This window comes from Falco cherrug, chromosome 19, assembly GCF_023634085.1.
Source record: "Falco cherrug isolate bFalChe1 chromosome 19, bFalChe1.pri, whole genome shotgun sequence".
NCBI classification, from domain to species: domain Eukaryota; kingdom Metazoa; phylum Chordata; class Aves; order Falconiformes; family Falconidae; genus Falco; species Falco cherrug.
In genome coordinates, this window is record NC_073715.1 from 282,392 (window position 1) to 310,352 (window position 27,961).

Genomic DNA, 27,961 nt, shown 5'->3' on the forward strand with positions numbered 1-27,961 from the left:
TCATGCCAGCCCAAATATTTCTAGCTTGGACTCCCCCCTGCAGCCCTGGAGGAGAAATTAACCCCTTTTGCTTTAGTAGGTCTGAAACAAATGTGTACATTAATTTCACACATCACTGTAAACTCCTCCTCACGTGCTTTTATGCTGAGCTTTTCCGCACCCTGATGCTCTCCTGCACAAATGCTGTGCAAGAGGGATGTCTCCATTAGTCATAATTTCTGTGGGAAGGGGCTGTGGGAGGAACAGCTTTCTGGTGGTCAGATTGGATTGCTGCTCTGCCTCAGTTTTCACCCTGTGTTTGCATGTGGCCCTAAAGGTGATGCTGCTTGTGTTATGGCCTCACCCAGCTGACCTTAGAGGAGCTGCAGCTGGCACCAGCTGTGACTTCAGTGCTCAGGATCCAAGGGCACAGCCCGTGGGGCAGATCTGGGGACAGTGTGGGCCAAGTGAGGCCATGGGAGGCCTCTCTTTAGCTGGAGAAGGGGCTGCCTTTGGAAAATAGCTCTGGCAAGCTGGAGGATGTGAGAGCAGCTTGCCCAAGGTCTTCCCCCAGGAGCAGAGTGTGTGCAGGCACGGCTTCTCTCTGAGGCATGAGTGTGGCCTCGTGCATGAGGGAGGCTCCAGTGGGAGGGTGAGATGGGGGTGGGGAAGCTGGAGAGGGTCTCGTAGGATGGCTTATGGAAGGCGATGACACTGGGTTGGGCCCTGGGAAGGTGTGGGTGGCTCCTGGCACTGCACGTGGCAGTCGGGGGTGGGGGGGGGGGTGGGAAGTTTCCTCTGGAGAGGAGGTACTTGGGTGACACTGCAAGTCTCTCAGGGCCTTTTGTCATCCCCCAGCCTCTCCTCAGATGTCTTTGCTGGAGGAGGATGTTCAGGAGTGTAGTGTCCCTCAGGGCTGTGCTTCGATTCCCTCCTTGGTTGAGGAGGGGGGCTGGGAGGGCATGCCGCCTGCCTGTTGCAGCACTGGCTACAGCGTGGCAGGGCTTCATCAGGGGAGATAATCGCAGTGCATGGAGTCCTTCTCCCCCTCCCAGAGCCCCTCCCTTCCCCAGCCTGTGGCCCCCATCTGTCCCCTCTCCCTGCCGAATTAGTAGCTCCAGGTGGTACTTTTAAACTTTTTTTTGTCTCCTGAAAGGCAGGTGTGTTGCAGAGAGCCTGGCTGCCAGCAGACGGCTGTCCCCTGCCTCTGCGGGTGCAGCGCCCACGCTTTCCATCACACAGGCAGCTCCTGAGAGGTGATGGCCGGTGAAGGGCAGGGCGGATGGGTGCAGAGGAAGAGGGGGCATTCAGTGTGCAGCAGGTGCTTGCCATAACAAATTCCTGTGATTCAGCCCCAGAGCATCTGCCACTGCCAGGGACCGAATGTAAACAGGGAGCCGAGGGGGCTGATGTCATGCAGCCACCTCTGCCAGGGTGTCCTGGTGCTCCTGAGAACTGGAGTTGCTCTGCACAGATTCACTCTGCCATGCCCGGGAAGGATGGTACTCCTCAGCTTCGCTTTGCCTGAGATCCCCTCCGAAGTCCCTGCTGGCCTAAATCTTTCTGGTTCTCTCTTGCTGATGATGACACAGGGCTGCAAAGCGGGGTGTTACATTCAAAGCAGTGTTGGCCTCCAGGTCTCCTTGTTCTCTGGGAGTATGTGCCTTTCTTGAACTGGGTTATTTGAGTCCTCCAGACCCTCCTACATGTGCCAGCAGTGGTCTGGCAGCATCCTTCAGTGAAGTGTAAAGGACCGTGCAAAGTATGAGCATACAGGCAGCGGGTGCGGGACTGTTTTTTTTTTCAGTTATGCCTCTTAGGTATAGCACTAAGTATAGCACTGGGCAGAAGCAACCAAATCTCACTCACTTCCCACTGATATCAGTTTAAGAGCTGCCAGCCTTGGTCATCTGTGAAAACATTCCAGCCCCATGTCCTGGCTGCAGCTAATATTAATGTACAGAGGAAGAATAAACCAGCCTAGTGTAAACTTTCCACCCAGGACCAGCAGGAATGTAGAGCTAAAACACTTTCCAAAATACCTTAGCAATGTCAGTTATAACTTCTGCCCTTGCCCCCCCCCCCCCCCAATCTAAAAAAAATCCATTCTGTCTGACCACTCTCTTATCACTCTTATTACATCTCTGGAGGTTATCCTTTCTGATTAGCTGAATTTGGCCTTTTCTGGTGTCTTGCCACCTGCCTCCTGACTTTTAGGATCAGACCAGAAGCTCCTGCCTTTCCTTGGTAGTCCCTCTAAAGGATACTGCCTCTGGAAGTGAGGTTGGAGAATGGAGTGAGAATGATGCCTTCTAAATCATCAAATGGACTTGAAAATGGTAATGTTTCCTAGCCGGTGTTTGCCCAAGCCATGGACAATATCACCTTGGAGGTTCTGCAAAGGCACAGAAATCTCCAGGGAAGGTGGAGAGGAAGATGGAAGGAGAAGAGTCATTTCACATCTCTGTGATATCCTCATCTACCATAATTGCTTCCTTTAACCTCTGACAGTCTAATGGCCCCATGTTTTCCTGATGGCTTTTTGACATGTTTGTTTTTATACCTTTACTGATTTGCTCCTCAAAACCCCTTTAGGCTTTGCTTAATTAGCCTCACACTGATTTTTAGCATTTGCTTCTATTTAGTGTCACTTGCTGCTGTTTGGTCCTGGCTTCCCCGTGCAATGCTGAATTGAACAGCACTAGGGCTGCTATAATGCAGCATCTCAGCTACTATTGCTTTATGAAGTCACCCCTGTGTGCCACTTAAAACTAAGTCAAGAACAGCCTCCCCACTTCTTCCTGCTCCTCTCCTTGCTCCAAGTGAATGATTGCACAGAGCAGTGTGTCGAACGTGGAGATAGTCTGTCTCTGAACTGTGACCCATTGTGCCGCATGTTTGTATGTGGGTGGTTCAAGTCGCTTACTATCATCCGCTGTCACCGTGCCTTTGCTGGAGTCTCATGCCATTTTGATCCGTCTCATCAAAGAAGTGAGCCTGCCACTTCTCTGCAGCCATCTGGGCAGGGAGATAGAGTCTTGCAGGGATGTGGTTGCATCTGGGCATTCAACTGCTTCTCTTTGCAGCTTGCTTGAGCTATCCTGCAGAGCTTGCAGCCAGATGTTTTGGTATTTCTTTGACTTCTGTAACTCATTTTATATCAAGATCAAGGTCCAGGCAATTCACCTGCATTTGTGTACTGCCTGGATATTTGTAATGCTTGTTACAGACCAGTGCAAGCTTTTATCAAACTCATTAACCTGCAACCAAGCTGATTTTACAGAAATACCCTGTACAGAAATATCTTGTCCTTGATTTGCTTCTGTTAAGGCTTCGGTTGTTACTCCCGAGTCACAGTGCTGTGAGTCAGATCACAGCTCTCCTGTGCAGCAGGAACCAGAACCTGACGGCCATGCTTGGGGATTCCTCCCAGAGCTTGTGTTTCGTATGTTTGGGGGCTATCTCATTTGAAATAATTTTCATCAAAACAGGATTTATTCATGGTTGACTGCAGCGAGCCCAGAGCAGCAGAGAAGAGAGGAGTGGGGAGTGAATACAAGACCCCAGATGTGACAGGGTTGTAGGGTGGGTTCAACCTGCCTTCCACCAGCTGTTGTGTTGCAGCAAGCCCTCAACATCTCATTTATCCAACTCTCAGATGTTTCAGCATTGACCTTTGTTTCTCTAACTTCTAGACCTCATGCTTTATTCAAAGTGCAAAGTCTTAGAATGACCTGTATCGTGGTCTGGCTACATTCAGAATTTGTACCAAAAGCAGAAGTGTCTCTGATGTGCTGTGCAGATGACAAAATGGTTGGAGGGTAGGGCTGGTGATTTGCTAAGCTGGAACAAAATATGTACTTTAATAAGGCTGAATGTAGCCTTAGCTGTTGAGGAACAAAGGATGGATGGCACTGTTCTGAGACACAGTGACCGGAGAAGACTTGGAGGTCACTGGAGTATCAGATAACCTTTATCTACTTTAACTGTTGAATTTCTAAGAGCATTAAGGGCTTACTTAGCCATGGTACCTAAGTGTCTCAGCAAAAAATCCTGCTCTGTTAACAGGTCTTCCAGTCTGGAGGACAGCAGTAACTGGAGCAGGATCCAGAGGCCGGCAGCTGGCAGAGGACAGCTGGGATTTGGAATAAGGTCCTGACCATTGGAGTGACTTCCTGAGGCAGATTAACCCACTCAGGTAATTTTTAAATTACAGGTGGACTTTTCCCATAGTCTATTCACGTTCAGCAGGAATTCAGAGAGCTATCATGGCTGCGCTGCACAGGCTGATGGCCAAAATCCAAATGGCCGTTTCTAATCTACTCTGTGCGGGCTTGGTGACATTTATTAGCTTCTGGCTTGCAGCACAGCTCTGAGCTGACTTCAAATCCTGGCTGGTGGTTTGTGCTTCGTGGGTTGTGCCTGCTACTTCTGCAAGCACTGGTAGGACAGGTACAGCACAGCCTTGAGTCTTCTCTGAGATCTCCCTGTATTCTCTGTTATGGTTTGAACAGTGGCTTTGCCTAGCTTTGGTGTAGAAAATGTTGCATATAGTGTACGAATTTATTCTGGAGGATTTTGTTTTTGCAGTGGAATGAAATTCTCCCCAATTAATGATGTATTGAGTATAAATGGACATGATGTCAAAACAATGCATTTAAATAGCTACAAACAAAACAATACAAAATGCCAGTCACAAAGAAAATGTTCTTTGAAAAACTGGCATAAAAATTAACAGGAAAAGACAAATCCAACAGAGCTTTCTTCTTGGTAACTTCAGAGCAGAATTCAAAAACTCACTTATAAGAAGGTAACACCAGCTCCAGAAACTCCTCTGTTACTGAGAACTAGTCAGTCATCTGAGCATGTAATAAGTGAAATTAATTGTTGGTTACAGTGGTTTAATCCATGAAACATTGACATGTTATAGATCCAGGTTTGCAATCCTTTGCTACTGAAAATGAGATTTTTATTATTGCAGGGAAATGCCTTGAACAACTGGACACAGTTTGAGGCTGGAGAAGCTGCTTCTGTTTGGGGGAGAAAATGAGTTTTAGACACCATAAATGACAATCTATGCAGCAACCTGTGAAAGACCTTACAAGGGAAGAAGTAACTTGATTTATTCCAGAGTAATACACAGAACCTGGATCAATATATCACTATCAAAGATATGCTTTTTTTAATACTAACTGTAATGCACTAAAATTCAACATCCTTGTGACGGGAAAGAGCCAGAAAAGTTGACTGCAGCAGCAGGAATTTGAAAAAGTCTTTAAATGACATAAAAAGAGGAAGCCATTTAAAGGAAATTAAAGGGAACACCTAAATAGGTAAAATCCTTGGCTTTGCCATAGGCAATATTTAAAGCCACTGTGTGAAGGTCTTGAGTCAATGGTCCTCATTCCCTGCTGTCACAGATGTACTGCATGGTGTTGAGGGGTGGGGGGGTGGGTCGGGGGGAACATCTGGAGCAGCTGTTGGGGCTGTGGGAGCGGGTGGACAACCTGAATGGGCAGAACTTGCTCTGTGGCGAGGGACCAGGAGATTCTGAGGGGACTGGGGAGCCAACACACAGCCAGGCTTTGGCAGCAAAGAACCTTTGCGGAGCTGCAGGAGGGTCCCAAGTTCCTTGGAAACCAGGAAGCCACCCAAAGTTGCTGAATGGAAGTTGAAGGACAAGTTGACTCTGCAGGGACACTGGTCTGAGTTTCCCCTGTTTCAAGAGACATTTTGTTCTCATTTGTATTCTGATGCTATATATATTTAGAGGTTAAAAGTCTTCATATGAGGCAAATTTTCAGGAAGACATCCAGGCAGCTTTGTCCTGGGGTGTGCACATGAGGAGCAGTAAGGATGCACAAAGAAAACAGAGCCATTGTGCAGCAGCGAGTTCCTTGTGTTGCTGCTCGCTGCAGTGGTGTCCCAGGAAGGTTCCCTTATCTGCTGTGCAGAGAGAGACAGGGCTGAGGGACTCTGTCAAACTGAAGTGTTGGCAAAGAAGAGGTTTTGGAGCAGATCAATACATTTCCCAGGCTGACTGCAGTCACCCAGTGGTGCTGGAGGCGTGCAGTAGTGAAGCTGTTTAGCTACTGACGGGCTTGTGCTTTAAGGCCTAAACCAGTCTTTGAGGGATGCAGGAATGTGATGTCCATGAGTGAAAGGAGTCCTGGACTCGTTTAGGAAGCAGAGTTAGTGTTGAAACAGCCTCAAATTGTTAAAACCAACATAGAATAATTTTATTAGATGGTTGAATTAATACAGTGTAATGGGGGGAAGAGTTTTATTTGGCTCTTAGAGAAGAAATTCAAAGCTCAGAAGTGTATCCAAGCTCTCTGAAGGTGTGAGCAAGCTGGTGGGCTAGGGCGATGTATGGTTGGTACACTTGTACGCAGAGGTTTGCATCTTTCGAGTGAGTTCCCACATCAGTGACCTACAAGAAAACTAACTTTTCAAGGGGTGAAGAGGCAGGCCCATAGATTAATAGCTGTTTACAGGAGTATTGAGCCCATTTTCACAGCAGCGGTGGATGCCAGTGGCAGTGTACAGAGGTCCATGCTGGTATTTATGCTGATCAGTGCATTCATAGAGGATGCAGAGAAGACTGTGAATAGTGAGCTGGCGAATTTGTAGGGAAAAAAATGATTCAGGAGAGCCAAATCTAGGGCTGAATGCAAGGAGCTGAAGAGGGTCCCATGGTGCTCATGCATAAAATGGCAGATTACGTTCAATTCAAGAACATGTGAAGCTGAATTCAGAGGAAAGAGAGTGGTATGTACAGGGTGTCAATAGTATCTGTGGCAGATGGCAGTAGAGCTGACTGGAGGAGGTACAGAAATTCCGGCAAGGAGGCCAGAGCTGGCTTCTCTATAAAGGGTGGTTTACAGGGCAGCACCCAGCTTGGGGTGGAGCGAATTGAAGGGAATGTAGCAGACATCTGTGGTAGAAAGAGAGAGAGAGAGAAATGCTTTGCCATTTCCCACTGTGTAAGAAGTGGGTGCATGAATGGATGTGATCCGTTCACATCTCTTTATGAATCCACCTTCACATGATGCTGAGGCTTGAAAGCAGAGTGTGTTCAAAATGGGATTAGATGAGTCTGCAGCAAAAATCATGGTCCAGAAAGTTCAGTTTGGGATGGAGACTTCTACATTTCCAGTGATGAGTGAGTTGAAACAGCCTGGTGTGTCCTGTCTGTGGGTGAAGGACTGGCACAAATTCAGTTACATGAAATCATCGTCATGAATCCAGGCATGGATGGGGCACAGTAGCTGGTGGGACTGGAGCGAATGCAGAAAGGTTGCTCAGCATGTCTGTATGGAAGGCCTCTCTACTTGCTGCTGCCAGTGCAAGTGGTCCCCAAAGCCGTATCTCATTGGGATTGGGAATAATGCTGGTTGCTCTGCTTGGTTTTCTGTGTTTCACAGCTTCTCTTGGCTCTGGCCCCTGAAGGCTATGGTGGCATTTCCTACATGAGTAGAGAATCAGTCCTTGAGTGTGAGGGCAGGAACCCTCTCCACGGGGCCTGGGCTCATGCCTCTAGTCTAGTGACAAAGGGGAAAGTAACAAGAATATGACATGTTTTTTCTTGAATGACTGAGTCTGTGACACAAGACAAACGTCAAGCCACTGAACAGGCAAATCCATATCTCAGTTTTGCTTTCCTGTGAAATGAGATGTTTTTTTTTTACATGTCAGCTCTGCTTGTTATAACATCTTCTGCATGGTTAAAGCAGCTACGTCCCCAGCAGTGTGGTTACAGTGTCCTCAGCAAACTTGCCAGAAAAGTAAGACAACAGGGAACTGTCTGGGGACAAAGGTTCTCAGACTTCTCCACTTTTATGAGTCGAAATGACCAAGTGCCCCAGTCCTGGTGATGCTGGTGGCCAGAGTGCTGCCTTGCCAGAGGACAGTACTGTCTCACACTGCAGAGAAATGGCATGTGTGCAAGCTCTGCCCTGTATCTGAGCTGTTGACTCAAGGTTGCCTCCTGCCCAAGTTACAGGCTGGAGCTCTGGAAACAGTAGATCGTAGCATATTACAGATCATCAGCATGATGAACGTCTGCCAGTTTTGCTCTGTGGAAAGTAAGTTCTGCCCTGCAAACCAGAGTGGTATCTCTTGGCCGGATTATAATCTGGGCTGTTGAAAATATAGAAATGTATTAATGCTGTATGTTAAAGCTTCTGTAGGGCATTTGAATTCCTTTGCTGCACAGTCTGATTAAGAGCTAGGCTCAGTCGCACAGCCTGGGAGAAAGTTATGCAGCAGATTGTAGTTCAGGTATATTCTAGATCTCCAAGAACCTTTGGAAATGGGGGAGTGGATTGGCAGGTCTAAATGGCATGTTGGAATCCCAGGCAAGGCAGAAATTCCCTGGGGCACCCTAAGCTGAGTGATGATGTTTGACAGAGGGCTGTAAACTGAAGGAAGTGTGCAGGCTAACCATCCCAGGAAAAACTAGAGAAACCCTGTGGAAAGAAAGGCTGGACCGACAGGCCAATGGTGGTACTGCATCCCTGTGTTGGGTATGCATCACTGAGTTCCTGGCCCCAGTGACAGGCTGGAAGAATATGAGAAACAGCTAAAAAAGAAGACAGTAGAATTTCCTCAAATATATCAGAAACAAGAAGTGTGCCAAGGAGTTGACAGAGCCGGCACACGATCAGAGTATAAAAGGAGCAATTTTTAAAGATGAGCCCATTGCAGAGAAGCTGAAGCCATTATTTGCATTATTGTTGAATACAGAAGAAAACATGGAGATTACCATGCTGTAATTAACCTTTTTGGGGACTTATCAGAGGATATGTTCAAAACTGGAGTGGAGATTATGGATCCAGTTGATGAAATGGGCAGTGATAAACCATCTGGGCTGGTTGTCTTGCTTCAGACATCTTAAGAAAGCCAAGAATGAGACTGCTGAGTTAGAAATGGTGATGTGCAAGTGCTTTCTCAAACCATCTTTGCATCTAAAAGCTGAAGTATGGAAAATTTGAAAAGGAGCTCCAGAAAAGATCTGATTGATTTTCCTTTACCCCATAATACCACAGAATGGTATTTGTAGGTGAATCATGGGGGTAGAGGGAGCGGGGTTCTGGTATGGCAGATGGACAAGAACAATTTATTTAAGAGACTGTACTGGGATTCCCAAAATGCTTTCAACAGCATCCTTCACTAAAGGCTATGAGGAAAATAAGCAGCCATAGGATAAGAAGAAATGTGCTGGAAAGTATAAATAATTGGTTGAAAGGTCAGAAATAAAGTGGGAGTAAAGTCTGTCCTTCTCAGTGGTGGAGACCTGCAGAGACTGTGGGCTCAAGGAGAGACTGGGCAAGTTAATGCAGGAGAGATGAGCTGAGTGTTGCAAATACATAGAAAACACATCTGGCTCAAGGTACTGGGGAGGCATTGTGAAAGGTATCACACGTGCCTGCCTCATTCTCACTGTCTCTGTGCATTTGCCTGTGACCACAGCTGGAATGAGACTAGCAAGTCAGAGAGACTTCTGATCTGATGCAGTACAGCTACTCCTGCCTTGTTTTGGTGCCCTAATTATCAATGACCACAAGTGTTAGTGGGTGGGTAGGGGGGTGGAATTGCTGCAGGACTATTTTCTCATGTATCATACAGAGAAAAAACAGTGGATCAGTAAAAGGGAAATGGTAGCAACTGTTCAGTTGTATGGAGTCTGGTTGGTGAATTGGACTTGCTAAGAACAATGTGTTCATTTTAGCATGGGTAATTGTAAAACAACATTCGGAAAAACAGCACTCACATTTCCACAGCAGGTACTATTGTTTGGAAGAAGACACAGAAGAAAGCTAAGGATCCTGAAGTATAAATGACAAGCACGAGCTTGAGGTGTGAGCTGGTGGCTGAGGATAGAAGGATATTTATGCAAGGAAACCCTGAGTAAGAGCAGAAAGAGGAATTGTCTTTTTGTTCATCCCTATCATACGAATGCTGCATACAGGTAAAGTACTTCCGCGTTTAAAAAGTCTGTTTAGAAACGGCAGAGAAAACAGCCACAAGTAAAATTTAGAGGCTAAAAAGTCTGCTTTTGAGAGAAAGTTCCAAGAGCTCAAAGTGCATTATAAAAGAGACCAAAAAATGATCTGATTTTCATCCGCAGTTCACTGCAAGTGTGGAAGATTTCTTACAGTGGAAGAGAGAATAATCTCAGCTAGATACTGAGTGAGGTCAAGCAGCTGAAGTGAAGCATAGATTCAAACAAGAAAGAGGGTGCAAAATAAGAGCTGTGCAGAGGATTAACCATTGGGATGTTGTGAAGGCTTCTCTGCCATTTAGGATCTTTGCTCCTAAAAAATGTGTAGCCTTCCAGCTGGGAGGGGTGGGCTGTGCTTGGGTGGTCCCTGGCTCAAGTCATTGAGGGTCTGGACTTGGGGCTAAATTATGAGCTTGGTCCTTTGGAGCTCTAGTACCCAGGAATGTGTCAGTAATTCTTGCTGGTGGTCTCAATTTTACTCTGCTATCATGAATGCAGGCTTAGCAGATACCCAGCTGTCCTGAAATTGGTGGGATTAGGGTGGTTCTCTCTCCCTTAGCCTTGGGCTGATCTCATCCTTAGCCATCAGGAATCGCTCTGTGAGTGATAAATGCCAAACAGTTTGCAGAAAAGGCATTTCTTGGAATAGAAACCCCCTCTCCTCTCTCTCATCCCTCCTCTCTGCTCCTTTCAGCTCACATTTTGCCAGAATTCTGCTCTGGCCACAGTTAATGTGTGTGAAATTCAAATGCAAAGAATTTTTTTGAGGAATATAGGCTGTGAAATCAGGCTTATAAATGAGCGCAAACTACACCCTTAACTGTGGAGTCCTTAGATTGGCTTAGAAGGCTGCTAATCCCCATCTGCCATAGAGGTGAATGGCCTGAGGAGGCTTGGAGTGTTCCCATTACAGCTGAGTTTTGTGCTGTCATGTGTTGTAGCGCTGAAATAATTTGCTTCTCCTGTATTAATTACTCGTGCGTCTACCCAACATGTCTAATCCGCTCCTTCACATGAAAAATCCCCCTTGTCCTTGACCATCCCATGTCTTTCTGGAAATATCTGGGCTCACCTAGAACCAGGCTGAGGTCCAGGGTGGTAGACTTCAGCCTGGTCAGTAAGGTGCTTTTCTCTTACCCCTACTGCTTGCTGGTTCCTTGACTCAGGAAGCCAGAGACCTGCAGGGCAGGGGGCTGCGTCAGGAGCATGTTCTGTTTTCAGTGGTTTCACGGTTCTCTACTGCAGTGTATGACTCCTGTGTGAGGTCTCTGCTCCAGGAGGCAGCCACAGCAGGTTGCACCAACCATTCCTGTGTTTAACTCCCTCCAAACTTCTCTGCATGATGCTGAATTTGAAACTGGCATGTACAGCTCAGGAAAGAGCCCCCAGAGCCATTGGTGGTTCTCTGCAATCATCAGCTCTGTATGCAGCAGCAGCTGCCAAAAAACCAACAGCTTATTGGGCATCCTCATGGAGACACCAGGCATAATTTTGCATCTCTCTTTGTGTAGCTCTGCTCTCTGCACCTCAAGTTAGAGGTGCAGAGAAGCAGCTAAAATGGTCAAGGGGATGAAACAGCCGCCTTACGAGACCAAAAAGACCTGGACTCCAGTTTGCAGAGTAGAAGGTGGTAGGGGGGATGTGGCTGAGGTTCATAAAATCATGGAGTTGGTGAGTAAGATGAAGGCAGAGCTGTTATTCATCAAATCCCACAGTACTAGAACTATGTGCACTTGATGAATCTAGGAGTGCAGTTTAAGGCAGATAAAAGAAAGTTCATCTTTACACAGCAGCAGCTAAAAGTGAGGAAGTTGCTGCTGAAGGAGGCAGTAACAGCAGGCTCAGAAAACTTCAGAGGCAACAGGTCCATCAGCAGAGACTGAAGGCAGCAGTCAGGGACATCTCCTCTAACATCCCTGATACAACAGCTGTGGATACTGGGGAAGAGCAAGGAGGATGCCTACAGAGTGGCCAGGCTTGTGTGCATCCTAAAGAGCAAATCCTTTTACTTCTGCCAGAGGCAGAGTCCTAGGCTAGGTGAACATCTCTGATGGACATGGAGGAGCTCCGAAGGTTGGAGCTGTAAGGCACAGAAGGGCTGGCGCAGCCACTCTGTTTAGTTTGCTTTCAGGGTTGTGCTAGCCTCAGCTGAGGGATCAGGCAGAGTATGTGCCTCTCAGAGGGTGTTGTGAGCAGAGTTGCAACTGGCAGCCCGAGAAAGGGGAACTCTGCAGCTGCTGTGGCACTGCCCTGGAAAGCCATTTCTCCTTTTGTACCAAAGGACTTGCAAGTATTTCTGTCATGGGACTGCTCAGACACTGTCACGGAGGAAAAGCAAGATTTGTTTGAAATACTGTGCTTTTAACAAAATACCCTGGCCCCAAGATGAGGACAAACATTGTTTTCTTGTTGGAGCAGACACAGCTGGGAAGCTAGAACCAAAATACTCACCAGTGAATACAACTTCGGATTCTTGCTTTTTGAAAGTTGATTTTAAGGCTACCTTTTTAGATGTTAAACTTCTGTGGGGAAATAAAATCGTTTGGGAGAGCTACGGCAGTTTCCCGTACTGCGTTTCAGTGTGAGCTGCTCTGTGCTGGAGGGAAAGACTTACCCGCTCAGCCCCGAGCAGCATCCTCGCTCTGGTCTTCTGGGACCTCACAGCACTGTGAGGATTTGGCCTGTCTCCAGAGCTGAAATCAGCTATGTAGGCAGCAAGTGTGCATGTGTGTGCATTTGAGTGGGATGTTCTTCGGCTCCCACATTTGGCTTCTCTGGGTAGATTTATGCTGCAAAATGTTTCTTTAATACATTTGCCAAGCATGTCCCAGGATGGTAGACCATTACCTGTAGCCTTCCCCTGTGCACGCAACAGCAGCCAGCAAAAAAAGGCCTTTTCACCACAGCTCATGGTGTTTGAGATGGCTCCTTCACTGTGCTGGCAGCAGCTCTCTGCTGCTAGTATAATGGCCTTTTCTGGGATTTTGCTGGGATAACCCATCACTCCTCTGTGGGCAACACTACAGAGAGAGGCTGAAAGCAAAGAGAGAGGACACAGAGAGGAGGGAGTACATCAGGAACTGCATTTGCTTTGTAGATTTTACTGCTTTTTAATGTGTCCCTGCAAGCAGGAGTCTCTGCCCCTCCTTCAGACCCCACGGACCTGCTGTCCTCAGGAGCTGGCCGGAGTGGGTTTGTGGTTGTAAGGTGACATGGTCTGAGAAATTACTCCTGCAATTACTGCAAAATCACTATTTTTTGCCACTTATTTTTCATATTTGCCAGTTCCCCGCAGGGGAGGGTCTTTGTGGCATATCTACCGCTGTTCCAAGGGCAGTGCAGGACCAGCTCTTCCATTCACAGCACTGTTCTGGCCCAGCTTGAGCACCAGTGCCTACAGCATTTGCTCGCTCCATCTTTGTCCGTATCACCATTGCCTACCCAGTTCTTCCCGGTAAGATGCTCTCTAAAGCATGTGGTATGAATCAGCCTTTACAGCTTGCTACCACCTGGCAGACTGCAAGGGGTGCAGGGTCTAGGGAGAGGACTGGGCTCTCTGTCGGCTCGTTCTCTGACACTGGTGAGTGCAAGAGCTTTTTATTCCGTATTGTGGTCCCCACAGTCTATGTGGCCCACAACAGCAAGTTTGGCCATTGTTAATGATGCTATTGTCACTACCTGAACTATGTATAACTCACACTTTAAATTGCATCTCGTATCTGCTACATTCTGCATTGAACTGCACATCAGGGATTGCATAAAACCAAGGGAGAACAGCACATGTGCGTGTGCATACGTGTGCCTGTGCACACTGCAGAAACCTGAGGTGGAAATGTGATGCAGAATCCTGTCGCGATAACTTGCCCTCTATACGGGAGGGAGCAAGAGGGGGTGTGTTTGATTGCCTAAGTAGAAAGGCTGCACGGGCAGCCTTTGTTTCGGAAGTTATGTAAGGAGATTTTGCGTGCTGCTTAAGTGTTTGGCTGACTGCTTTGTCCTAATAGAAGTGCTTGCACATTCTCCCATTGCACAAGCTCTCAGGAGACGTCTGGGAGTTCGGGATGCAGTGCCGAGCTGGAGAGTGTAGGCCTGCTATTGACTGATGATGGTGGAAAGACAGGGTTCCCATCTGCGTGTTGACTCTGGCTGGGTGAGCCTGCTAGCCCAGCACTGGGAGCTCCTGGGGATGGACCTTTCTTCTTGAAGATAAGACCTTCCTGGGATAACTCAGGTCTGGTCCATAGCTATAGCTGACATGATGAACATGTCAGGACACGTTCATCAAAGATTGTGCTTTTACTCAATACCCACCTCTGGAGCTCCTGAGGCTTTGGACAAGTGCCCCTCCTCCCTGGAGGATGCCTGGTAACTGCTTTTCTTTCCTGAACTGTCATCCCTGCACTGTCCAAAATCTAACCATTGCTGCTGAACACATCAAGGACAAAAGGCAGAGTTATGAATCCGCTCTAGCACAGAGATAAGACTCAGTATAATTAGAAACTTTTTATGTGGAGAAATTAATCAAAGCCTCTTCTACTCTTGGGACATTTTAACTCTTCACAGCTTCTATTATTAGTTGTAGAACCATTTTTTCCTCAGTTTTTCAAGCTAGAGAACCTGCAATAAGAAAGAAGTCTACACTGAACTGATGCCGCTGAGCTCCTTGACCCCATCAATAAGTGAGTGATGGTGGAGCATGGCACACATCTAGGGACATCTCTGGGCTGTCATGTGGAGCACTGGAAAGCAACTCTAAGACTGCAAAGCAAATATGTCATTTGGCCTTGTGGGTGGTCAGGGCTTTCAGTCCTGATAACCAGCTACAGCACTTTGACAGTCAAGGAACCAAACTGGGAGCACTGGATTTTATTAGTTTCCCAATAATATTCCTGTTGTCTTTATTGCAGAAGGCCAGGGGTTTGCATTGACCAGACAGCGTGGAGTCTCAGGTCTTTGGGCTTCAGCTGGTTTTAGCTGCATTTAACAGTTGCCTGTTGGTCAGTAACTGTTGCCCAACCTGTCGCAGATTGAGCTCTGTGAACACATGTTAAAGGACTGGTGAACCAAGGCATTGCTGTGTAGCAAACAACAGTCCCTTAAGTTAAGTGAAGCTGGAGGAGGCTACTGGGCAACTTCCAAACTTCAGCTGGGAACCAGCAAGAAGGCAGCGTTAGCAAAACACATGAAAATGAATCCAAGTGTGTGCAAGACTGAGGAAGAAGAAATCGCTACTGTGAATGGCAGACTCTTCTTGGCAATGACTTCAGGGTGCTGATGACTTGTCGTAACCCTGTTCTGCTTGAGGAAGACTTGACCTTTCCCCTGTGTGGAGTTACCAGTGGCAAATTGTGCCTGACCAATTTGATTGCCTTGTGTGACAAGACAACGGACAAGAGCAATGGATAGTGCATGCCTTGGCTTTAGCAAGGTTTTTAACATGGTCTCTCAATTTACAAGATATAGGACTCCAGTGGAAAACTGGCTAGACTAGCAACTCACAGAGTTGCAGTCAGCAATACGAAGTCCAACTGGTGGCCAGCTACTAGTGGTTTCCTTTTGGGACCCTGCATCCCCTCTACTCCAGCACTGGTGAGGCCACATCTAGTATTCCATTTTGGGCTCCCCAGTTGAAGAGATAGATCAGCATACTGGAGAAAGTCCTGAGGAGGGCCACAAAGATAGCTGGGGGTTTAAGCATACAGCAGATGAGGAGAGGCTACGAGAAGGCGAAGGGGGATCTCACTGCTGTTTCCTGCTACCTAATAGATAGTCACAGAGAGGAAACCAGAATCTTGAAAGACAACAGGTAACAATCATAATTTGGAACAGCAGAACTTCTGGTTGGTCATAAGGGAACAGTCTTCCCCATGAGGGTGGTGGAACAGTGGGGCAGGGGCCAAAGAGGTGGTAGGATCTCCATCTGAGGAGGTATTCCACACTTGATTGCAGAAGGCCTTGAGTGATGTAATTCAGCCAGGAGGGCAGCTCTGATCAGTGGTTGAATAAGAGACCTCCAGGGTCCACACCAACCAAAACCTTTTTGTGATTATTGTATTGGCACACTTCAGTGGAGAGTATAGCAGAACATGACACATCCCTCTTGTTTTTGAAAGCTCAGATACTCAATAAAAACCTTACCCTGTTATGACCATCTTGGGAGGGTTAAGACAAGAACAGAGATCTTAGGAAATACCAGAAATAAGATAACTTTGTCTTTGCCTGTGGCAAACAAACTGTACTATTCATGCTCTGATTTCCTGGACAACTTGGTTTTCTTCTGAGAACACCTGCTGCACTCAGAGCACCATATAGTGAGTGACGGGGGTCTAGCTGGGCAGGACCACAGCTGCATGAGCAGCATGAGTGCTGAACAAAGTTCAGTGCTGCTGCATGTCCAAGGAATGTCTTCAAGAAAGGCATGTCTGGGAGCCAGGCTGAAAGGGGAGAATACGTCTCATGTCATAGGGCACTGTGAGAATTCATAACCTCCCTGATATTTCTGAGAATTACTTCTCTGGCTGATGAGTGCAACAGATAAATGCAAGAGGAAGCAAAAGATTCCCTATTCAGAGTAGGGTTTGATGTGTTGTAAACAAGCCCTGAGGCTGTACACTGACTGATGAAGATACAAACTGCACTGAACAGTGCAGGAACGCAGCACAAAACAATGTAATGTGTAGCTGTCCGGAAAAGGCTAGTTAATCTGCCTGGAAATAAAGATGTGGAGCACAGACAGTGCACCATGTCAGCGTGAAATTGGTGAGGACTGCAGGTGCTGAGCTCCACGAAGGAGCCAGTGCAGCTGAATGAAAGGTGCATGGGGCAGAATGGACAGAGACTGCTCAGAGCAAACTGGCTGCAAAGTCCTGGCCTGGGAGGCAGGCTTGGGACCTGGGAAAGAGTGGGGTCAGTGAGACAGACCCACCCAGGAACTGCAACTGCTGAGCACTTCATTGGCACAAGGGTACTCAGAAATGCTGCAAATGGAGGCATCATGCAGGAGTGGTTCCTCCAATCTGAGCTGCAAGCATCAGGGAGTTTTGATGCATTATCAAAAGAATCTGTCGTGCCTGGGAAATGCAGCAGTGGTGGTTTGGGTGTGACCCTGCCTTGAAAGAAGTCTGGGAGGGATGGTCATCCTTTATATGCTGTATTCAAACCTAGAAAAATAAGGGAACAAATACTGATACAAGCACATGGGCCCCGTCTGGCTGTTGCGACAGAGGTTATACCTGTCCAGGGCTCATCCTTCTCCACAGGACCATGGGAGACTGCTGTGCTCCAGGGCTGACTGGAGAGCACTGACTCTCCTTGGAAAGTGGAAATCACCGTTGTTTTTTCTACGTTTTGTCAGGTTGTGGAAAGATGCTTCAAGTTTATGCCAGGCCACTGTGTGAGTTGCTCTCTGTATCTGTGCTGCCTGCCGCCGCCACCCCCCCTCCCCGTTCCCCTTCTGCATCAGGGAATAACACAGAAATGTGTTAGACCGAGGACAGACCCACTGAGTTTCCTTATTCATTTGGTAAGGCCTGGTAGTACACCTGTACTGAATGAGATTAATTAGCTGTTAATCTTTCCTAGTTCTTCTGTATCAGCCCTCCTAGGACTTCTGGATATGGTCTCGGATGCCAGGACTGTCTGCTGCCGGTGCTGCACAGCTCCGCTGGTACTCTGAACAGTGCTGAAGGTTCATACCAGCAGCAGATGCTGACCATCCAGGCGCAGGTTATTGTTTATATCAGCTAAATTACCCAGTGACCCAGGCCTGCTCCCTGCTGCACTGCCCAGCAGTCCTACCTATTTACCATTTAACTCTGAAACTGCAATAACGAGATTACTTGATATAAAGCAAAGCTTCACCAGCTTTCCTGCTCTGGCTCTCCTCCTCATGTTCTACACAGAGGGCTCTCTCCCAGGAGGAGTCAGCAGTGGATTTGCTGCTAGAGATTGCGCTTGCTCTGGCTTTACCTCTATCCTTCAAAGAGAATCACTGCAAGGAAGGAAGAGCTGTTAGTTTAATCAGACTGTTTATCCCTTCAAAGTGAGCAGTTCACTTGGAATAAGTAGGGGAGCTCAGTGGGCTCAGCTAACAGCAGCTTATCCTGCCAATTTGTGCTTCCAGAGACAGCTGCTTCCTTCTCCTGAAGGTGCAGGGCATGTGGTGGATGAGAGGTACTCTTGGTCCAAACAAACAGGACAGGGGTGTAGCTGTTGTCAGTGCAAAAATGCAGTTATAGAGGAGCCTGGAGCTGTGAGAGCATGTGGGAGAAATGTATTAACAGGCTGGGCTAGGCAATGAGCATCTGTGGGATTGACATCCATCAGGTTTTATGGACTGGGACTCGTGGGCTCTCACGGGGAAGGGGCTGTAAGGGGCTGCAGCAGTGAGATCAGCTGCAGTGGGCAAGCTGTGTCTGGTGCCTCTGGTCTGACAGAAGTGGGTTTTGGAGAAGGGCTCGTGGCTCTGTCATGCACAAGGACAGATTACACTCATATTTACTCTCCCAACAAGAGATCAACTCTTTCTGCTTGGGAACATGGTGTGAGTGGTAGGCTAAGCAGGAGTGAGTGAGTGAGTGAGTGATGTGGCCAGCCTTGTTCACAACAGCACCTGTACTTTGTCCTGTACTAGCAGAGCCCTGATCATCCCCTCCCTAATTCCTGTCTGTATGACTGAGCAAAAAACCCCAAAAAACTCTTGGTGGATGGTGATTTGGCTGCAGCTGGATTTACCCAGGGTTTTGAGAATATGAAAAGGGGCCAGTATGCCAACCTCACCCTGCTCCAAGTGCTCCTGAGTGCAAAGATGGCAGATCTTGCTAGAGCAGAAGTGTATAATACAGCCTGTGCCATCTTGTGCTGCTCTTTGACCCATAGCCCCAAAGACTGGGTCAGCTTTCTCTGGATGTGTCCTAATGCGTGGATAAAACAGGATTTTAACTCTTACCTGCTACCAGTTACTCAAGGCCTGTGAGGGAGGTTATTCTGCTGGATTAGAGCAAATGGACTGAGCAGCTAGGGATACATCCAGACAACAGCTGCTACCTGGTAGAGGAGAAAAATGTGGAAGTTTGATAATCAAGGGTAAGGTTGGGGAAGGCAGTAGGACCTGCCTCAAGGGAGGCACTTGGTCAGCCTGTCTTCCTTGCCCTGTAGTGATGGAGTCAAGGTGCTGCAGTTAAGTTGCTGATGCTGGCACCTGCACAGGTTCTTGTATATTAACTGCACTGTTGTTCTGTTGCAGGCATGTGTGAAAAATTACCCTGCTGAAACTACACTAATCACAGCATATATACTTGCAAGCACAGGATGCAAACTGTGACCCTGCCAGGTATGGGCATGCTGCAATTCTCTCACACTTGATTATGACTATCTAGTGTATGCACAATAGCACCACCAGTGAACCCCATTTATATTATGCTGGCACTTTAGTGTATTAGGTGCTGCACAAAGAAGCAAAAATGCTCCTTTCCCAAAAGCAGCAGCTCAGAGGCCAAGTGTGGGACTGGGGCTCTGGGCGCATCTGTAACTTGCTCTCTGTGTCTCTTTGGATTTTATGCAATTTGTGCTATACAGAACATTAACGCAAATGTGTTGATCAAATCTCTGTGACTAACTAGAAATTGAGATTTTATTTCTCCCTTCTATCCAGTAAGAGGTAATAGACACCATGCCCAAAGCTTATTAGGGATCCAGCTTGCACCTGTATAACCCTTGGTGTGTTCCTGAAGAGTGTGTGTTGATGATGAACTTCTGATTTTTTATAAACCTCCTATTTACAAACTAATTCTTGAGCACAGACACAGGCTGATCTGAGAAAGCAGCACTGACACATACCTTTAAAATCCATTATATTTTTGGTAAATCTACTGCTCTCTCTGGCCTCGGTATTAGGAAAGACTCCATGTCAGAAAGCCTATCAATGGTAAAATTAAGAAATGAAACCATTATCCCTTTTATTATCTGAGATTGTTTGCAGTTACTACCATCCTTTTAACTTGAGGTCTGAACTAGTGGGCAGGTATTTACCCCTAGGCAGGGTGCCACCACCTTCCTCACCAGATATCTTATTGCATGCTTGTGGAAGAGTTGTGACAGAAACAAGGCATGTCCTGCGGGAGGGTCACCCGGTGAGTGCTGGGTATAGCTCTTGGGGCAGACTCTGGATGGGGAGAGCTTTGCTGGTGGCTGTTGGATTTGTCATTCATCTGTCATTAACCAACAGCTTTTGAAGGCCATAGCAAGAACCTGGGCAGGGGACAGTGTGGTAATCTAGCACCTGCTCTTGCTAGCAGTGATGTCCTTGTGTTTTCTTTGCTCTGCCTGGGCTTGCTGAGAAGCCTGGACAGGGTCTCATCTAGCAAAGCAGTTGTCCATTTGTTGATGTTTCCATGTGAATTACCCACTGCCTGTGGTCGCAAGATCCTGGAGTTTCATCTGGCCATATTCCCTGGCACCTTTTTTTGTTCCAGGAGAATAAATTTCCACCGGTGCCTGTAACTGCATTAATTACTGAGCATACCTGGAGGAGCTTGTGTGAGCTGACCAGTTCTTCCCTGAGGCCATCTGGGAATCAGAAACAAGGCTGCCTGGAGTCCCTGTGCCCTGAAAAGCTGGATTCCCTAGGAGCGTGCCTAATCAGAGCAACGGGAAGGTGAGATAAACGTGTGCAATATCCCAGAGCTTTGATATTTGCCCAGGAAATGGGATACCTGCAGGCCTCTTTCTGCCTATGGGAGATGTGAACATCCATCTGGCACTGCATCATGCCATGTGAACATGCCCACAGGTAACTCTGAAGTTTGTTCAGTCCCCGCTGAGAACATGCCTGGCCCAGACATGGATACCATTCAGTGCTGAATGCTCTAGCATCAAGTCAAGCTCGTGTACTAATGTATACAGATGGAGAAACCCATGGCTGGCTCTGCTAAATGACACTGCGGGGCTGTTAGCAACTGCTTCTTCCTGTAAAACTCAGAGCCTGAAAGACTAGGGGTACCTGGTTGCAGTGCTGGAAGCAGCAGCTGTGTATCACATTCTCACAGGCCCCTGCCAGTCCCTACTTGTGAAGGTGACACAAGAAAACACTTCAAAGCTACCCTGGTGGAGCTCCCAGTAACCTGGTGTGGTATGCCTGTATGGGGTGAGGTGGGGTTTGCTTGCCTAGACAGAGATGTCCAGGGATGTGAGAGATTCTGGAGTACATAAGAATTCACTCCAGGGGTGGAGGTTGTGACACAGGACCTACTGGAGTCCCATGCCCTTCTGGAATGACAGCTGGAGACAAAGGTGGGTCTCCAGGGCATCTCAAATGGCACCAGAGACCTGCGTGGGCAACTGAATCCTTATTCTGGTTGTAAAGCAGACACTAGCTTCACTTGAATCTCTCTCCAGACCTTGCCCTGTTTGCTCACCTTAATACCAGTCTCTAAGTACTATCTTGGATTCCCCAAGGTGCCCCACCTGGACAAGTCTCCCATGGACCCTGTGTTTGATCTGTCAGCATTGTGTGGATGTCTGGAATACCTCGAGGTATCCAAAGCAGCACTGTGAGTCAACATGTACAGTTGAATCCTGTTCCATTGACTGTCGTAGGAAGCTGTACATCCTGCTCCCTTGTAGGCAAACAGACTGGAGCTGAACCTCCCAATGGGCTCTCCCTGGCTGGATGTGATCTCTGGTTCTAAATGGAGTCTGAGGTGGCAGCTGAGATGGTGGTGCTGGCACTGGGTATGTCCGTGATCAGGCGAGATGTATCTTAGAGATGAGATTTAGGACTGTGTCTGTTTTACTTGCTTGTATCCATTCGAGAGCTGTGTCTTGCAGGGTGCTTTGGTCACCTCCTGGTGCTAGCATGTTTTCAGTGCAAGTTGAGACCTGTGGGTTGTGATGCTTCCAGTTCATTTTACAGGGGTGATGTTGATTTTACCATTTGAGTTTCCTGGTCATAATGTCATGTGGGACAAATGATACACTCTTCACATTCAATTATAATTAAATTATTAATTTATCTATCACCCAGATTCATCATTCTATCAAGATAAAAAGGTTATGCTGATAAAGTATATTTTCTGTGAACTCCTGTAAAGCAGCCAGCTATTCCCTGCCCGACTGACAGGCCTGTAATTACTCAAGTCTTCTCATTTACCTTTCTAAATGTACAAAGAATTACCATTTTTTTCCTGTCTGCTGGACCTCCTGGCTCTGTTCTCGCTTCCTTACTTCTAGCCATAGGTCTGCCTTGGCCAACTCTCATACTAGCAGACCCAGGCGGTCTGCACAGCTTTTTGTCTTTGGTCAGGGCAGGAGCTCTTGGTTATCTCCAAGATTTCTTCCTGTAAGGGAGTCATGTTTCTGCCTGTCCTGAAAGGTGGGAAGCCACCCCTGGGTTTGTTCTTCCTTTTCTGTGAAGCAAGGTGTGACCTCCTTACTGATAGCAGTATTTGCAAGGAGATCTGGGTCACTAGATCAGTCTAAAGGGAGCTTGCAATGATTTTGTGGCATCTTTTGTTGAGGAGAAAACAGGTCTTTGATCTCACAATGATCTTGTGAAGTCTGAGAAGTTTTCCAACCCTGCACACAGGCAGAGTGTGGTGTCCATCCATGCTAATGAGGTGATACTCCCTGGCTGGTGCTCACACATCAGTCCTTCTGGCAAGCCTACCTCAGTTTCTCTTGTGCATTGTGCATGGCCACTCCTCATGTTTTGGTCTGGCCAGCTCCTTGGGTGTTTTCTCGGTTATGATCTGGGGAAGCAAGAAGCCTGGAATGGGAAATCTGGGAATCCAGCTCACAGTCTCAGGCTCTCTTGGATCAAATTTTTCTCCCTGCAAGCTTAGTGAACCCTTTGCTAGGATTAACAAGCAAACCCAGGTCCGTGCCCAAGTCCCAACCCACGTGTATCTTTGGCTGCTGACTCTTCTCACCTCACTTACTGTGTGTGTGATCCTTGATCCTCTGACCTGCCTCTTTCCCAAGTAGCTCCATGGAGATCTGCTGCTGAATGGAGACCCTCTCTGCGCTTGCCACTAGTGGACATGCAACCAAGGAATCAGAGCAGCACAAATGGCAAGTTTAACCAACTCATTACCCTTCAGTATACCACAAATAGAACAATTGGCTTTAGACCCCTCTCAAAACCTCTGCTGTCTTCCTGACAGAAGGGTCACAGCGTTTAATGCTGTGTGCATAAGCATTAGGCAGCACTGGGGAACTGGAAACCACAAATACTTTCTCCTCAGGCAAACACGATAAATGTGTTTTTACATAAAAATGGAATTGGGGAAAAGATAATGAGTGTAAAATACCAACTCTAGAGGCTCTGATATGAAGGGAAGCACGGAGTATCGGGAACAGATGGATTTGAAAGCTTGAAAGACTCATCAGAGCAGTTCCAGCTGCCTGAACTCATAAGGCAAAAAGGAAAAGATGGCCAGAAAACATCACCAGCCTTAAGACATGGGCAGTTGTGGTGTTGGCAGGAGTTTTACCCGACATGCTTCTGCAGCATCCTAGAAGGAATTAGCAGCTATTTGACTAATGGGGTCTGGTTGATAGTGGATATTTGGATTTACAAAAAGTGTGGGAAAAGCCCTTCTATGACAGCTCTGAAAGGAATTTAGTGGTCAGAGCTTAAGGGGACAGTACTTGCAGGGACTAATGGCCTGTTAAAGGGTGGAGACCAAAGACTAGAACACGTGTTTGGCTTTCATGGAGAAGGGGAAATAAGTGTTCAGTGGTGTGAAGATCCGTGTTGGAGCTGGCAGTGCTCAACATATTCACAAGAAAAGGAGATAATTGTGAGTGGCAGTATTTTTCATTAGTGCAATATTGTTTAGGATAGTAAAATCTAAAGCTGTCTGTGCAGCCCTGTGCCAGCTCCGATGTCCTTGGCTACTCTAAAAAGAGACCCTGCAGGTCTTATGGCTGTTTGTTGTTCTTGGCCTCACTCGATGCCCTGGCATCCAGTGCCCCAAATTTAGCATCACAGAACAAAAAGTCACTGTAAGGAGATCTGTAAGGAGACAAGGACCTGTAGGAAACAGAGTCCTCGCCACGTGTATTTGGCTTTGCTAGGGTGCCTCACGTTTGCTCCAGAGAAAATTTGCCAGGACCGATATTCAGCAGTAGCTGCAGAATTGGCTCAGGGTGTCTTTAAATACACTGATATGCACCAGATGCTCAATTAAAAAAAATAAAAGTCTTTAAGGCTATTTAAATTTGTGCTGAGGGTAGCATGCAGCATCTGGGTCTACTGGTCTGTGAACAGATCCAGAGCTGGCCCTGTAGCCTTCGATAGGCCTCTTGCACTGCCACCATAACCATAAATGTTAACAATTCTCTCTCTCTAGGGGATAGAGTAATTTTTTTTTGTATTGCATTTCATATTTAATACACCTTAAAGGCTAAGAAGTATGTCAGCACCTTAATACTGCAATGTACTCTAGGACTAAATGTGATAGATACCATGAATGATACTTGGACTGCATCCCAGTCCGCACCCTGCACCTTTTCCCTGTGTGTTTTAGGGAATTTATTCCCAGGATCTTAAAGATGAAGAATGCCTCTTAAACAAGAGGCACAAGAATGTCTTTGAAATGGGTTGCAGGTTTAACGTTTGGGAGGAATGCTTAATTTGGACTCCCTAAGATATCTGTGATCAGATAAATGGTGAGGGGCTGAAGCAAGAAGGGACACAAATGCTTGACCAAAAGTTTGAGAAAGCTTAAAAAAAAAATCTCCTCAAACCAGCAAAATAGACAAATTTGAGAGGGGAAAAAAAAAGTCAAGAAACCAAACAAGAGGGTCCCATTCAGTGACATATGAATTTGCCAAAACTGCAATAAATAGACAGGCAGATCTGAAGTGTGAAGTGTGGAGGTGTACTCCCGCTTGTAATTATACAGAAACAAACACACGTTGTCATCTTTGTGGGGGAAAGGGTCCTTACAAAATGCCTAGCATCCACCTTGTTGCTGAGATTAATACAATGGATATTTACATGTTAATGCAACACATCTTTTCTCAGACCATTGTAATGTCATTAAAAATAAGTAAATGCATTCAAAGGATTATTGAAAGGAAAATTACTAGTAGTGGATAAAAAGAAGCCCTGAAAAAAATATCCAGGAAAATGGAGGTGAGAGGTGATGGGCACGAGTAGCATTAAGGGAAGGTTGAACTAGAAATAAGAAAAAAAGTTTCTATGCAGAGGAGCAGTCAGGAGATCATTCTTTCCAGATGTTTGTTCAACCCCATCTTATAAACACGTCTATATGCTCCAGTGCAGCATGGTTGTATTGGTATGGTATCTACCTTCGTTCATACTATTTTAGAAGTGTTATCAAGCTATTTGCTCCCTAATCTGTGTTTCTGAAATGGACTGTTCTTACATAGGCTCTGGGCACGTGTCCTCCCTAAATTGCAGCCTGTTGTTTTCAGACTGTTTCTCCCAACTTGTCAAGGTTATTTCGAATTCTAATCCTGGCTTGATCTAAGTTGATCCACCTGCAGATTTAATAAGAAAAGTCTTTAGGCTGTCATGAAAGTCAGGTATGAAACACTGAATAACACTGGGCCACGGTCAGAATTCATCTTGATATCTTTTCCTGTTTTAAGCTAAAAACATCTCCCAAGTGATTTTTTTGTAATAGTAGATGGTTTTGCACTTGTCCTAGAGAAGCTTAACTTAAATGACTTTCTCTACCTCATCTATAGGAATGTCATACAAGATGGTGTCAAAAGCTGTGTAGAAATCTCTGGACATGGCATCTTCTCTGGGATGTTGGGAGGATTCTTAGAGAAAACTGCTGAATGCTCTGGACTTGCAAGTCTGGAAGCCTTCTGTGATGAAAATCGTCAAACCCAGCGAATATGACAATTAACTTCCTAATCTGTTACTTCCTTTCCTTCTATCACTGAAGACGTCACACTTCTTCCACCAGGCTCCCTTTTGAGTAAAGGCTGTAGCAAAGAGCCACGTGCTTGTGACTGCTGCCTCTCGACACCATTTGTGCATGTTGGGGTGCTGGAGCACCCCTTGCCATCACCCTCTGTGTGCTGCCAGTCCTTTACAGAGCAGCTGGGGGTGCCTCTCAAGTCCTCTGAGGTGGTGGTCTCCTTTGGAGCCCAGACCCTCTGACTTTGTGCTTAATTCCCTGTGTTGTTCTTAACTGTCCATCCCAAGTAACCTGATGTATTTTTCCTTTCTTTTCCCTTCTGTCCTATGCTTGATGTCAGTGCAAAGTTTCTAGTTTTGAAAAGCTGGTCTTTTACTAAATTCCTCCTGCTGCCTCCTCATCAGAATAGTTTTCAGTTGTTGCTATTTCTTTAGGTAACCATGAGTTCTCTTCAGTATCTGTGTAGATTTCTGTTCCATGGGCTCTTCCTCACCAATTTTTAGCAGTTTATAAAGCAGCTGTTTGGGTTGCTTTTTTTCTTGTTTTTCGTCCCTTTTGGCCAGAACCATCTAGAAAAACTTCAACGTTAGGGTTTTTGTTTGTCTGCTTTACCTTTTGGGTAAGAACTGTTCTGCCAATGCAGTCATAAAACTTGCCAGGCAATGAGTGATTTACAAGATCCCTGTCAAGCAATTCTGAGTAGCTAAAATCCCTTGCTGCCACCAAATACTGGGTTTTGGATGATATTGTGAACCACTCATTAAAATGGCTGGTCTATTTTCTCTTCCTAGCTGAATTTCTGTATGCCTCTGCTCTAGTAGCACATGTTTTTCCTTCTTTAAGTCTTACCCAGAGACTATTTCCTCCTGCAGTTTCATACTCGGTGAATATAGCTATGCTCTTGAGATCCTCCTTTTTCTCCTAGTTCACCCTTCCTGAACAAGCTATACAGTTGGATATTAATATTCCAGACATAAGTTATCCCAACAAGCCTGTTAGGCCAATTAAATCAGAATTTTGCTTTGTATGAAGAATTTGAGCTCCTCCTGTTTGTTCTGTTTCTAATGTTTATATACACAGATTTCTAAGACATTAAACACATTGTCCACTATTGGCCTTGTCCTCTTATGAACTATAAATTGTTCAAAAGCCATCCTGAAATCAGTGTGGTTTCTTGCTTGTCAAAGGTTATTTCAGAACATTACTTCTCTGGTAATTCAACACTGCAGGGCTGCAGCTTGGGGATGGGATGTGGGTACCATGCTTGTGCTCACTTGTAGCTCCCTGGGGCAGGAGCTCAGCTGGGCTTGGCCTGTTCCTGGGACAGTGGCTTGAAGTGGCTGAAACCAAGCTGTAATTCCAGAAGAGGATTCTGTTACATAAGACAATTTTAGCTTAAACTGTAAAACTCAGCAGATGCTGAAGCTGAGAAGTCTGGCTTGTCCAAACACAAATGTTTACTGCTGTCATCCCAGGGCTGCTCTAACAACCAGTAGGAGTGTTAGAAATGAGCAGGCTGAAACTGCATCAGAAACTAACCAAAGTGTATGAGCGTGGTGATGAATGGGCAGGCTGCTCTCCTGTCTCGGCGAAGCATACCTCAGACAGTGCAGACTGGTCCTGCTGGTGTGATGGGCATGTCAGGCTTGGGCTGCACTGCAGCATCACTCCCTGCCCTCCTGCCTCCAGCCCCATGCACTGTGGCCACTGCTGTGGGCTGTTCCAGGGATGTGGAACAGGTGGTCTTGTGTCCATCCTCCAGCGATGGGTCTCGAGTGGCCCTGGGTGCTGGTGTGAAGCACTGCAGCCACCCAGAAGATCTGATCTGTGACTGGTCAGCTTTGGGTTAAGCTGCCTGTTCACAGGTATGCAGGGATTGGCATCTCCGTGGGTGCTGGATGCGATGCCTTGACTTCTTTTACAGTCACTGGAGACTGAAAAGTATTTCAGCTTGCTCTGGGCACCTCTTATTTGACAGGTGAATTGCTCTGGTTGAAAGAAATGTGAAGGAAGAGCTGGCCAGAGCTTTGTGGTGATCTATTTTGATCTGCTCTTGCAGCGAGCTTTCTAAAGGAAC

The 27,961-nt window shown here is 46.6% G+C and overlaps 1 long non-coding RNA gene across 1 annotated transcript; it reads left to right on the forward strand.

The window, feature by feature from the left end:
• Nucleotides 1-4,051: 4,051 nt before the first annotated feature.
• LOC114016775 (uncharacterized) lies at nucleotides 4,052-23,059 on the forward strand. The gene is made up of 4 exons (XR_003561439.2): nucleotides 4,052-4,177; nucleotides 19,230-19,316; nucleotides 20,458-20,639; nucleotides 22,967-23,059. It is a non-coding gene; the product is annotated as an uncharacterized LOC114016775 (long non-coding RNA).
• The last annotated feature ends 4,902 nt before the right edge of the window (nucleotides 23,060-27,961 follow it).